At 42.5% G+C, this 14,715-nt stretch overlaps 1 protein-coding gene across 1 annotated transcript in view; it reads left to right on the top strand.

The window, feature by feature from the left end:
• Positions 1-11,016: 11,016 nt before the first annotated feature.
• The window catches only part of zfhx4 (zinc finger homeobox 4), a 78,001-nt gene continuing 74,302 nt past the window's right edge, over positions 11,017-14,715 (top strand). Inside the window, 1 exon segment of the mRNA XM_072378760.1 lies at positions 11,017-11,406. The gene's annotated coding sequence lies outside the window, so the exon portion shown is untranslated.

Raw genomic sequence — 14,715 nt, 5'->3', positions numbered from 1 at the left:
CCTGTATTTAAGATGACTCCAAAGCTTTCAAATTTGAGCCTTAATGTTTCGACAAGCTGTTCAATCAGTTGTTTTCTGAGGACATTGTAAATGGCAGGCTGTCTCTGAAATACGTTTGCTTGTTTTACCTGACCCACTTTTCCTTTACTTGTGTGTGTGCACACGTGTGTGTTGTTCTGTCCCTCTTTGCTCAGAAGGTTGTAAATGTAATCTTAGACACATGTTACTCCGGCTGATGTTTTTCAGATTGATGTCAGTTGCGATTAGCATATCTCCTGCCAAGACACAGGAGTGCTCTTTCGAGTTTGGTCTCATACACACTCGCTCACACACATACAAACATGCGCGCACACGTATGCAAACCATTGGGTAAACATAGCTCAGCTGCCATTTTGAATGATTGCACAATGATTATTTGATGCAGTGATTTATTTTGAATGCAGTCTGTAAGTAAACTGAGGCAGTAAAAGATGAGAAATCTGACTGACAAGCTCCAAAACAAAATTCTAACCCCAGACAGTCTCCTGACAAACCTTTCCCAGCAACATATTATTACATGCTGGCCTCAAAAGCACATTTTAACACTCCCTGGCCACCAACTTTAATGTCACCCTGTCTGTTTCTTAAAATTCTGCCATGTAAATGCAGCTGTGACCAATACACTCCAGGCTGAAACTGTTTCATTTACATTCATTTTGTGCATGGGAATGGAGGATCCCTCTTCTGGTGTACGAATTTCTCGCCTTCTCTGGAGAGCAAATGGTACAGGGATTTAGAACACACCCTTCAGACAATAGAAGAGGTGGGGGTCCCACTTTCTCTTCCCTCTCCCCTCTTTACTCTGTCTCCTCTCCACACCTCTCTGACCTTGCTTCCCCTCAACCTGCCCAACAGAGTGGGAGAATTAGTCAAGTGCCAACAGGGGGTGAGGGGGGCACCGGAGAGAGGCAGAAAGTCTGGTAAAAGTGGTTAAAAGAAAAAGAAACAACGGGGTAGTGGCTGACCAAATACTCAATGACAGAAGGCGAGAGGAAGACGGATGCAGAGAGGGAAAGTGCGAGGGGGAGAGAAGATGAGAATATATATGCAGTGACCAGTGTTGTGAGACAAGGCAGGTTGCTGTCACTTTAAAAATGACTGTAATAAAAGTGACCGTCGGAAGATGGATCTGGTGATTTTGGCTTGCTAATCAGTCATCTGTGAAGAGGACCACAGCCCAGATTCAGCAGCTGCCTGACACCTCTTGATTGATGCTTGTGCCCGATTAAAAAAAAAAATGATAAAAAAAAAATGAAAAAAGGCCCATTTACTGTCTTCCTATTAAACTAGGTGAAATGGCAAAAAATTCTCCTCTCTCCCTCTCTGCTGATCTCTCTTTCATTCAAACCTCATATGCTTTTATATTTCTGCCCTTTCCTTATCTGTTCTGAGCTCAGTGTTGATGTAGTCTGTTCTTCTTAGTTATTACTGGGATAGTGGAAGAGATGTTAATCAGTAAGGCCTACTTGTGTTTGTGTGTGCACACCGGGCGTCACATACTGTATTTGAGTGCAGTCCTCCCACAGGAACCAATAGTCAATAAGAGGCCTAAACTCACCAGTCAAAGCTCATACCTGCATCACCGTTTTGTTGTTAGATATGCAAATGAATCTCGCAAGCCCACTGATGCCAAAAAGTGTCTGACCTCAAACCTTGTTTTTGCCACATGACATGCGTCAGAAAAAAATAATGGCCCGCAGCTGAATCTCATATCTCCTCATCTCTCCTTCTCTCTCTTAGACACATACACAAACACACACACAAAGATTGCCTGCAATAATAATAACCCTACAGACGACAGCTTCAGCCCCCTCCTTCCAATCCCCCACATCCCCACCTCATCCCACTCCCTCCCCATCAGCAGCACCACATACAATCAAACAAAGCCTCACTCTTACCTTGCGCATGACCAATCCATCCATCTCTCCCTCTTTTTTCCCCTCCACCATTCTATCTATGCATACTCTTCCCTCTCTGTAAACCCAACCACACCTAGCAGCAACACCTTGCACTCTCCCGACCGTCCCACAGCCTACAGCGCGGCACTCACACCCCCAATAAATGCTGCCCTGGTCTGCCGTTTTCCCATCTATCCCTTTTTCTCTGCCCCAGTCTCTTTCCCCCTCTCTCACTCTCCCTTTCTCTCCTCTACCTCAGTCTTTCCCTCTCCCCTCGCTCCTGGCTGGTGCTGGTGAAATATCAGGGCAAACGGATTCCAGCTTTTTTCTCTGGCTCAGAGGGGTTGTTCTGTGCGATTTGGCCCTGGGGTGCATTTCAACGCTTCTGATGTGAGAGACACAGAGAGAGAGAAGGCAATGGAGGGGAAGAAAAAGGAAGTGTGTGTGTGAGAGAGAGAGAGAGAGAGAGAAAAGATACACAGTTAGGGTTTATCCTTTCTTACTGAGGGAGCAGTCAGTGGTTTTAAAATGAAAAACTTTTGACCAGCGTTGAACCAGCAACTCGAGGTGTGTATGTTCTTTGTAGCTTGCAGAGGCCTTGAGGTGATCTCCATACATAATCAGGACAACCACCTCCATGACAGGTGTGCGGCCATCTTGGAATCTCTCAGTGAACTTGAGTGGAGTGTCCGTGTGCCGGTGTAAAAATGGAAAAGATAAACAGCTGCAGTGCTGTAATTTCATTTAAAATAAATTGACAAGTGATTAAATTAAAAGAGTTTTTTTTCTAACTTGTCTATAAATTATATACCTTATTACAGTGTTTGTATTTTTTTTAAATGTTTTCATCTCAGCTGTTATAGGTCATCTCTACAAATAAATGTAAATGTACTTGTACCGTTGACGCCAGTCTTAAAAATGAATGACTGATAATAACCTCAGAACAGACAAAATATTCTAGATTTCTTATTTCCTCCGTATTTGTTCTGTTTGATAACAAAAATTGGTAGGTTGTTTTTTAGGCAAAACAAGTTATCAAAAATAGATTTTGTCAAATCCTTAAATTTTAGTAATAAAGTTTATTTTGAGATTTCCACAAAGGGTTGTATTTTACCACCTTGATGCATTTATCCAGGTGTGTAGTTTACACAACATTGTGTGTGTGTGTGTGTGTGCATATATGTATTTGTGGTCTCTGTATGTTTATGTTTCATAATCGCACATCTCACTGTCGGGCTTTCTAAAAGGATTTGTCATTCTCGGCTCAGCTGGCCTGATTGTGAATTAAATGTATTTTTAGGCACCTTTTTTCCATCCCTTTGTGAACCCAGTTGCAAGCGAGGTCGGGACACAGACACACACATTCAAATGCACACACCATCTCAGAGCAAGACACGTAGCTTTCAGAACAAATCACTGTTGAACTACCCTGTGTGGAATGATTCTGACATTTTGTTTGGGAGAAATAGCATTTAATTGAAGGGAGGAGCGATACGGATGGCAGTTATGCAACCAAGGGAAAATGTCTACATTTCAACCCAAATTGAAAACATAACAGAGTTTGTGTTTGTGTGTCTGTGCATGTATGTGTGTGTGTTGAGTCTTTGCTTTTAACATTTTAATCCAGTTTGCTTGCTTGTTTCATGAAGGATAAGTTCAGGTTATGGGGTTTATTATATGTAAAACAGTGGGACAGTTGGAATTAATCAGTCTGTTTGCAGAAATAATGTGTGCAAAAGCGTAGAGTTATCATATTTCCACATAATGAATAAGATTTAGTCTGTTTTGTTCATTTAATTTAGTTTGAATTCAGATTGTATATTACACAGAATTTAGTGTTGCAATTATAACATAATCCATGTATTTTCAAATCCAACAACCAAACAGAATAATTTCACCCATCTAGTAAAGTTTCTTCATGTTTTTACTGTGAACAAGTAGGTTGTCTTATTGTTAATGTAATAATATATTTAAAGAGTACTTATCACAATAAAGAAACCCTATTTTTCTTTTGGTACCTGACACAAAAAGGTCAGGGGTCAGAATCACCCAGACAACAGTTTCTGAAGCTGCGTGAACAGTGTTTTGTTCACTGATACTCAGGTATGATAGTTGTTTCAGAAATGGCCTCTTGAACTTAGGGCATCGCAGTTAATGATGGCCACTAGGAGAAGAGGTTGAAGAGCCCTCACAAGGACACTTCTAATGCAGTGATGAAGCCTGCAAACATCTTTCAGGGTCACTGCACATCTGAAAAAATGACGCCTCTCTTCTCTCTTTCTGTTTCGCTTTCTTTATTCTGCATTTTCTTTCAAGCGTTGACAATTTGTTTGGGCCGCGTCCCCTAATCCGTGCGCATTTACGCATTGGTCATTGCGCCTCCGGTTGACTTGGTTGGCTTGTTAGATGATGGCGTCCAAGCAGGAGACTGACTGTACAAGCTCACAGCTGACAACAGTGTTCGGTGGGAACTCAGCTTTGTAACGTACTGCAACACAAAGGAGGAGTGATGAAAATGAAAATTAGAATGTGTCTTTTAAACATACCTTTTCTTTCAAATCAATAGTTATCAGGAGAGTTTTTCCATCAAGCTGGTGTATTTAGAAATAATTCCAGCGCTTGCACATTATCTTTAAATGTCTTTAGATATTTATGCACAGAAATTGAGCTTAATGAACTTCACATTAATTTGTCTGCAGCACTGTCACACACTACTGTCAAGGCACAAAGACGAGGATTAACATTTCCCTCGTATTACGTTCCTTATACTACTTTCTGATCAACAAACCCAGCATGAGACGCTCTTGACGTTTTTTTTTTTGTTTGTTTTTTTTTTTTTTTTTTTTTTACCCAGGGTGTCGAGATGTCAATTTGTTGCCATATAACTGACTTCTCGGTGCTGACCGGGTTATTTGCCGTGTTGGGATGGCCCAATGAGAGTCAGAGGAAAGACAAGGGGGAGGCGGATGGATGGATGATGGGCTGGGGAGGTGGAGCGGTGACAGTCCCCAAGAGAGGGAGAGTGGGGGCTCCTGGAGATCTAAAAGGACCTCTCGGACCACTAAATTGACATGTTCAAGCTGCTGGCTTGTCATGAAAGAAGCACTTTAATAAGCCATGTGAACACATACAGTACAGAGATCTTACTTCCATTAGGCCATTGACTATCAGGCCTTCCGTTAGATTTTCAATTTTGTTCACTTTTTGTGATATTTATAATTGATCATATTTATATTTTTATGTTATTACTATTACTAAACTATGTTTTTTTCGCAATTACATGTGATAACAGATTTAATTTTCAATGTATTTCTGCATAGAATTTAACGTTCAGTTTAATGTTAGATTTCGATCTGCATGAACGCTGTCAGTTAATTAATGCTGTTTTACAAACGGAGCAAACAGGTGCTATTGTTCCCATCCTCTGCAGCTTTACAGGTCTATGAGTGTATGAGGACCTGAGTGATAATCAATAGGATTTGGCGTTAAACGGAATTTGAGGCGGTCAGATGAGGCGGTTGTGTGTTGGCGCTCCAAGACAAGGCCGTTACGGGGGTCTCTTTTATTCCTCTTGTCCATATATGGAGGACACTCAGTGGACGCGTGTCTATTAAGTAGGGTTCAACAATGAAAAAGATCGTAGGACCAAGGGGGCAAGTGGGAGGAGGGCAGCAGGGCGAGGTGAGGCTGAATGAAAGCAGCGTTGCTGTTGGGAGTGTTTGCTGTGTGAGAGCGCACATGGGAAGGGTGTGTGCGTTAACTTATAGTGCTGATGTCCTCTCGTGAGCGACCCGAGATGGGGGCGATGAAGTCTGCCAAGTCACCCCTCTCTTCCATCGTGCTTCTCCTCCCTCTTTGCATCCACGCTTTTTCTTCAACGGTAGCAGTCTCACGGCAGACCCTGCCCCGCCTGCATCTCAGTAAAGAGTTTACAGTCAGGGGCCATCAATTGCTCTTATCAAATAAACAGAGTGGCACCGGCGGAACCACCAACCTGCACCTTCAACCCTTTCACCCCTTCCTCTCCCCTCTGTCTCCTAATCTCAAGATCCCCCTCCTCCCCGACTGCACCCAGCCTTTTTCCCCGCTGGAGAGCCCCCACAGCTGTGGTCCCATGTAAATTTTACATGATTGTCACCTCCTTCTTTTACCCCTCCGTCTGTCCTGATTCTAGCCCCCCGCCTCCCCCACCCCTCCTCGTGTCATGTTGCATATTAATACACAGTTTATGCAACAGCTCATCTGACAGTGCGCACCGGCTGTCATGTCCATGCCTTTGGGTGGGAATTTGCATATGTGATTACACGGCCTGGAGTGCTTGATTGTTCCTGTGCAAGGTTATGTGATGTTGAAATGTGATATTTGGTGTGCAGACGGAGGATGGGTAGGGGCGGGGAGTGGGGGTGGCTGTTTGCTGAAACAGTTCCCCTTGACCCTTGAAATGCAACGTAATCCCGTGTGGCCCCGTTTGATTAGGGCATTTGTCTAATTGTTGTCATCAGGACTTGCACCATCACTATCCATCTGGAAGTACTTTGACATCCAAGTCTCAAAAGTGGGGTTCAAGAATACTTAAAGGCCACACGAGGGGGTCCCCATGGGCAAAATGCGGAATTGTTTCATTTCACCATGATTTCATTAACCCTGAATTATTCTAATTAGCGAACATGTGTCCGAACAAAGCTCTCGCTTGTATCACCAGAGCGCCACAATTAAAACAGGTTTACAAAGCACTCCTAAATCAATAACAACAAAAATCCCTTATTGGGGATACCAGGGACAACATCCAATTAAACCGACCCAGTGTTATAGGGTGGGTCCATTTTGAGGTCCTTGACATGAAAATGTTGGAGAAGTCCTGATCTTGGACTGAGGCAAAGGGCTGCTTTGACAGTCTTTGTTTTTCGCCCCGGCGCTACAAGCTTTCCTTTTTTTTCCCCTGCTCTCTGCTTTTTCCCCCCTCTCTGTCTCTCTCTTTAAAAGGGAGCGGAAGAGTGGGCTGATACCGGTCTCATGTTGCGTATGGATTTTCGTTTATATAATCGATCGAAATGACCCAATACATTGATTTTGGGTTCAGTGTTTTACAAACAAGCGTTTATGGGTCTCGATTTTATGTTAGGGATGATTCCAGTGTGACACTGACGCGCAAAGAAGTCGGGGTTGTTGATTTTTAAATGAATGACCTACATACAAACAAATAAATATCTATTGTTTCATGTACAAAAGAATAAAAAAATCTGACGGGGGGGAGGGGGGGGGGGGACAAAAAGAAGGGGATGAAAAACAGAAAAAAAGACAATATTGTGCTGCCTCTCTCCTTAATCAAATAAAGTGGTGTAAAAACACACACACGCACACACACACACAAAAGCATTTCCTTCCCTCTGAATTTCTCCTTGAATTATATGCCATCACTAGTGTGTGTGATTGCGGAATATTAAATTAAAGTGGGATAAGTCCGCACCGAGGCGGGCTGCGTCCAATCCGCAACTCATTTCCCCTGTTGTAGCACCGCATCACTGCGCTCCTCTCTTTTCAATGACAATGTGCCAAATCTGGGCATTTTGAAAACACTTTCCATATGCTATTATCGGATCGCTACTGAGCAAGAGAAAGGCAGAAAAGAAGGAAAACGGAATGCTTTATACCAAAGGTACCAAGAGTCTACATTTTTATCTGTCTTTTTCTTCACTTGGCTTATTATACTTTATGCTTTTGTGGGAATTTAAAAGAGGTAAGAGGAGGTAAATTTAAAGTTTTTTTTTGTTAACGATTGCATATTTATGGACTGTTGCTGAATGGCTTTAGGGCTGAAGGTGAAAATGTCGAGAGACTTTTTGTTGAACGTCTGTGAGCAAAAAAAACTTGGTTTGTTTCACTGTTTTTTCTTCTTTTTCTTATTTCATCGTAAAGAGACAGTTGTTTGTGCCCTTTTCTCTGTGGACTGTCCTGTAACTAAAGTAGCCTCTAGTTTGACATCAATTTCGATAAAGATCTTTCTCCTTTTAATTTGTTTTTAAAATAATTCAATTTGCGACTGAACGCTTCTGAAATATGCTCATGCGATGAGTCTTTCGCAAGTGTCTTTAGATTCATTTTCACTTCGGTAGATTTTTTTTAAAATAAGAGCAAAGTGGAGCTGTGTTTAAAGCATATGTTTCGAAAGAACGATTTATGAAGTGTTTTTGCTCAGTTTGGATTGATATCCTGGAGACTGTGGCACAGTCTTACATTGGTGGCATGCGCTGGAAGAGTTGCACTGAACTTCTTATTGTCTTTTTATGGGCCTTTATAAAGCTTACGTCTGCTTGTGTTTGCTGGACGAGAGTTGGCCAGTGGGTCACTGTGGCAGGTTGCGGGTCAGAGCTGTGGGCTTTTGCGTGCTTTTATGTGTGTCCTGATGAGGCAGCGGGGTCAGCTCTGCAACCCCATGAGGGCGCCGACGCATAGGACAAACAAGGTGGAAGTCTGAGTGTACATCCAGGAATAAACTATCCAGATGTTTGCAATACACAGAGGAGATAGACTGCAAAAATGACAGCTTATTTTTTTTTAAATAATCTAAGAATCAAGGGGAGCGTCAATCGAGTTTTCCTGTCTGACTCGAAGAATATATTGATGGATCAACAATAGTTCCATCCCTTGGCATCTCCCACTGTGTCAAGCCAATATGGTAATATCTCCGGACGATTCAAAGTTATTGATCTGCTGAAGTGACAGAATATCTCTATAAGTGTTCAGTGCTACCTTTTACATATCAACGGACGCATCAGAAAACAGGCTAAAACAAGCTCGGTGCCCTTTATGTTTGATAGTTACACCACAATTAAAAAATGATTATTTCCAGTCATCTTGATAGAGGTTTCTCGAGATGCCACCAATAAATTTCTCAGTAATTTATCCTTTTTTTTCCACACAAATACTCGCACACTCACGCGCACATGCATACACTTAAAGACTCACACTGTCTCTCTCACTCACTCACACACACGCGCGCACACAGTACACAGATAAAAATCTATAATTAATTGAGGATGCTGCTGATATGGAAATGGGGCGAAATATTAGTTAACGCGGTCTATTGTCAAGCGTCCTCCGGAGAAAGAGCATCGTCTGCTGGGAGAGAGGGAGGGTGGAGACCGGGAGGGGGGAGGATTTACGAAACGCAGGAGGTTAAGATAAGCGGTAGCCTATATCAGTTCTCTAAATCCTCTTTGCACTTTCTCATTTTCTCGGGGAAAACAAATAAAATAACAAACGCACCTCCGCTGAAAATGTCAACAGCGCTCACCAATTTAATCGCTATAGAAAGTGAAAAGTAAGTGCATCCCCCCACAGAAATGGAGACACACGTTAGGGAAAAAAAAGAAAAGAAAATGAAATCATGCTGGTTTGTGTTTATAAAAGTCCTCCGTTTGGATGCACAAAGTCGCAAATGAGAAATAGGTCCATTCCATGCAGCTTTGGGAAGATCGACGCACAGACCCTGCGGACTCTCGTCCGCTGCTGCAGCGGGTAGAGTCGACTTTCCAAGCCGTCTGTGAACGACGCCTCCCAGGGTTGACAGGCTAGAAAACCCCCCTGGAGGACAAGGAGGCAGCTGCAGCAGTAGCAGCAGCAGCAGCAAAGAGCCTTGAATCCGGGTGGAAAGTGACGCCTCTGTTCATCACCTCGACCCACCCACCCTCTTTGTCAGAGACCTCTCTAAACCCAGTATAAACAGCCTCGGGTCGGGTCGGGCTCGGATCTCTTGGCTTTTTAAAGATCCAGTTGGTATGGGTGCTGTCCAGTCAATGTGGCTGCAAAGTAGACCTAGTACTTCACTTGCCAGCAGCAGCCTTATCATCACATCCCAAGCCCCGGCTCATGCAGTTCAATTCACCCCCAGCTTCGATTTTTTCCATGAAGGCGAACAAGATCTCTTGATTTTCTCCCCGATTGAGGCTGTGTGAAGTCTTCCTCCTGCCCAAAAGCCTCTATTAAGAAACCGATGGGGAAGCTCATAAACGGTTTGCATTGAAAAAAATATATACGGTCAAAAGATCGGGGCACTTTGTAAGAACACCAAATGTAAACGCAAGTGAATAGAGGGGGATTTTGGGGTGACCCTGTATTGGATTTTGCTCTTTGGCTTTATTGAGCCCACACGGGGCCTCAGCGGTCTCGAAAGGGCAGAGATGACTTTCCAACATGTGGGGAATTACTGTGAAGCTTTGTAGCTTTCATTTTTAAGCTTGAATGTTTACATGTACCATAAACGAAGCAGAGCAGAGGCACTATGTTCACTTTCAGAAAACAAGAGGCCCATTATCTCAGAATTCAATATGGAACTTTGTATCCACGTGTGGCGTAAATTACTCACGTGTTTGACAGCAGTTTCGTGGCTACATAAATGATGTTACATATGAAATTAATTCTGCACAATAGGTCCGTTTTGATGGTTTTCTGCTTGTGATCGTTTTGCTTTAGTTTTTACTCGTTCTGTTGAACTGTCTTTCGTTTTTCTGGAATTTCTCCACCCACCTCCTCCAGAAAAAAAAAAGACAATGGCAACATCCTATATTCACCTGTAAAGTCACAATCAATAAAATCAGGCTGATATGACGCACATAAAATAGCATGGACAGACCATAAAACTTGCCCTGTATCTTTTAAATCAAAATGTAGTCTGGAGAGAACCGTGCCAAGTCCAGAAATATTCATTTGCTAAACTTAAATTTGTGCAAAACGGAGATTTGTGACTACATGGAAGTAATATAACTGCAGCCTGTTTGGTGAGTATAATGCAGCTGTCCATTGTTCTACACGTGATTTGGAAAGAAAAAGATTTTCTGAGCGCATAGACCTATGTGGCCGCCAGGGCTCCATGTGCGCGTCATTTGCAATGTGGAGACTGTTGATCAACTCACTAATTACACTTCTCTCCTCTCTCCCTCCCTCCTTCTCCGTCTCCCTTTTGCTCCCTCCCTCTCTCTCTCTCTCTCTCCCTCTCTCTCTTTCTCTCTCTCTCCTCTCTCTCTCTCCCATTCGTCCCCTCTCTCTCTCTGTCTCTCTACCCATTCCCAGAGTGCATATCGGGAAATAGACACACAAAGACATGCGCACTCAACTTAATCAGCCATTTTTTTAAACAGGGCTAAAACGATAATAATTAGCAGAATAAAGACATATCGGATTTTCATTTCCTTTCCTCCGTTTCCCGACCCCCGTCCACAAGAGAAACTGCGAGGCAGCCCGTCGACACGTCGTTTCACCACCACCGGAACCAAAATAAGGGATAGCTCTCTAAACGCTTGACATTTGTGATTTTACCCCCTTTTCGCATTATAAAGTTGGAGGATTATTGTAATTTTCTCTGCTTTTCCACGTTTTTGTTGTCTAATTCTGCAAGCCGCTGGATGTGACTGTTTTATAAACCCAAGAGCAAAGACAGAAGCGGAGGTGACGGTTTTGGAGGGGGAAGAAAGTAAGTTTTTTTTTTTTTTTCCCCTTTCCACCTCTCCCTTTAACTTTTATTGAGTAGTTTGGGGTGTGTGTGTGTTAAATTTAGGGGTCGGGTATCGATTATCTATCTCGCTAGTGGATCTTTGACATCGGGGTTGCCAGGATAACAGGTGCTGGGTGTTTTTAGTCCAGAATAAAGGCGGATATCGTGATGTTAGTGCAACTCCGGTGCTTTGGCTTCAGTAAACCAAGACGAGATTGGAGGCGTTCTTACGCATGTGTCCGTGGTATACAGCACGATATCACGTCCGGACCTGCCTTTTGCAAAGTTTGTACGAATGTTGTTGATCAGTTGTGGTGGACAGATACACTGATAAGAGGTTAGATACAACGAAACGAGACGAGTGTCCCCCCCCCCCCTGTCTGTGGCTTGCAGTGCGGGTATAGTGTTGCTTTTCCAGGAGTCCGATCTCTCGGACATGTCCGCTTCGAGCTTCTTTCTGCTCGAGGTGTACGGCTTGTTGTTTTCTTCTACTCGCCGACTCCTCATTTAAGCCTCCAACCTTCAGATATTTCATTTAAAGTCACAATTCGGATTCATCGCACCGCTCAAAGCCAGTTTTTAACAAGTCGTCTTTCATGTACCTTCCAGGCATTAACGGCCGAAGTGATCGGTTTCCCGACACGATTCTTTCTCATCTGAAGAAGTGTTATCTTTGCAAATGACCGAATTGGGACCTTTATTAAAGAATCTTTACAAAAACAACGTGCATTTGCTAATTGCTGGCCATCCACTTTTACCTGCCGCGCTTACAAAGTAGTCTCACTTTGCCGAGGCGTGGGTGGCTGCGTTGCGCAGAAGGGAGGGCGATCGTTGGGCTACTGATAGCACGGAGATTCCCTCTAGAGCCAGCCAACGACTCCTGGTGCCCCTGTTACCCTTAAGCATCGGCATCTGGAAAATCAGTCTACAACCCCAGTGCATAGTCTACTTGCATTTATTGTTATTTACATATTTCAATTCCACCTTCCATTCAAGAGCTTGTAAATTCATTTTTCTACACTCGTTTCCCATCCGCGTTGGTGAGCTGATCTTTTCCTACATAATTGTTTTTGGGTTTTTTGCCAGGTATGCTGGGTGCAACATCTTCTTTGAAATTATAGATTAGTGTTGTTCTGTATTAATTTAGAGAAGATCATCAGTAGAGGAGTTGATTCTCAGGTTTTTTTTTCTTTTTTCTATTTATTTATTTATTTTTTATAGATAGGCAGATAGATTTGGCTCGGATAGGGACGAGACAGTGACAGGGGTGCACATCGATCGCACGGGAGGAGGGAGAAAAAAAAAAACACCAGGGCCAAGGGGCCAGTGAGTCTCCAACCCGGCTATGTAACGGTGTAGTGTGTGTGTGTGTGTGTCTGCGTGTATGGAGAAACTGTATACGCTCCAAGTCAGCGGTGCGCCAGAATGGTATAAGCGCTCTTTTTACAGGATTGGCTCTATTTGATACATCTTTCTTGCTTTTTCTTGCAGTGGGTCTCGGAAAGCATTTATTTACCGAAAATAGAGTTGTTGTTTTTTTCAGTTTTTCTCAATGGATTATACTTTTTAAATATATGTAGATCACTGAATATATGTAGGTATTTATGTAAAATATAGATATAATAGATATACTAATTAGAATGTAAAATTTTCACAAAGAACAAAAATGATCGCTGTCACTGCATTAACAACCCTAATTAAGGTATTATTAATATTTTTATTAATTATCATTATTATTATTATTACTTCTATTATTATTACTATTGTTTTAACTTAAAGACAAGCATTTATTCATTTTCTTTAGAGATTGAAATCCGTTTTGAAAATAAATGTTTTTCTATCATACAGATATTAACATCTCTGATTGATTTTCTGGATTAACACACCGAACTCTGGATTTTTAAACAGGTTTGATATTTTTCCTGGTCCGGCAATTTAACTGCATCTACACAAAAGTGTTTCAACATAAAAACAGGCAGCCTGGCCTAAAAATAACAGAATCAAAAGTGAAGATATGAAACATGATGATCCTGTCTAATTGCAGTGAATTTCATCAGTTAATGATGGAATTGTCTCACTTCATAATAACAAAATCTCTGTTTTTTTTTCTTGCTTTCTTATTATTTTTTTTTTCTTTTCCTGCAAATGAGAGAATCTTTGAGGATTGTGTTTGCACAATCCCGGGCCCCTTGTTTTTGTTTTTCTGTGCATGGTGCCTTAACACAATCAAAGGCTGGGGTGTGTATGTCTCTTCCTGTTAGTTAAGCTATTTGCAACACTCATTTTACCCATAGCGTTAAAGGGGAGGGATTAGAAAAAAAATAACATATAGTGTGAAAGATGGGCAGACAGCCCTCGAAGGACAAAAGCTGTTGGCTTGGAAATGCTTCTTGATTATTAAAAGCTAATGCATTTTCAGCATTGCAGCCTTCATTAAGGGTGCGGATAGAGGGGGGGCAAGAGGGATGAGAGGGCACTGGGAGGAGGAAAGGATGGAAGAGAGAGAGAGGGAAACAGGGGCTGAGTCTGTCCTATAACTCCTGGGTCTAAGACACATGCAGCTAGAAGATTGGCTCGGGCCTCTCCTAGGGGTCGACAATGTGTCATTTCCACCCGGCTAGATTGCCCTCTGCCTATCTGATATTAATGTGCAAATCAATATTTCAGGGATTAAATTTCCCTTCTTCATTTTTTATGGTTTCTACCTCAATAAGTCTCCCGTCTAATAGAGGAGGCTGGATGATTTAGAAGCTTTTGCTGCAGAAAGAGAGGGAAAGAAATAGAGAGGAGCTTTGCAACAAGGCTATCGCTGCATTTTAATGTTCTTGCTCGTGGATCCCCCATAGGCCCTTAGTAAGGAGGGCTATATCGCTGCTTTACAGTGTAAAGACAGCCAATTTGGCTAAAAAGGCAGAAAGGGAAAATATGAATCTGGTTGAATACTTAAGATGCTGTGGTAATCCGAGAAGCAGGTATTAGTGAAGGGGAGCTTCCCCCCCTCAAAGAGACACACGCAGAGCTACATCCAAACCTGCATTACCAGCCGTCATGCTTGAGCGAGCAGCATAGCTCACTACACACTGGACTACTATTGCAATAGATATATATATTTTTTCTCCTACACTTTTTTGCATAGAAGCCCATCGACATCTATTTGAGAGATTTACTCTCCTGCTTAATAACATCTGGCGCATGTGTGTGATAGAAATGAATCGCTCTGACACAATGACCTGCGTATGATTATTGGGGAAGGGAGGAGCATATTACCATAGTCATAATGCAGCATCT

The sequence above is a fragment of the Leuresthes tenuis genome, unplaced genomic scaffold, assembly GCF_036924035.1.
Source record: "Leuresthes tenuis unplaced genomic scaffold, fLeuTen1.0.hap1 SCAF_24, whole genome shotgun sequence".
NCBI lineage: Eukaryota > Metazoa > Chordata > Actinopteri > Atheriniformes > Atherinopsidae > Leuresthes > Leuresthes tenuis.
The sequence above is the reverse complement of the archived record's forward strand: the minus strand, read 5'-3'. Positions and strand labels throughout refer to the sequence as shown.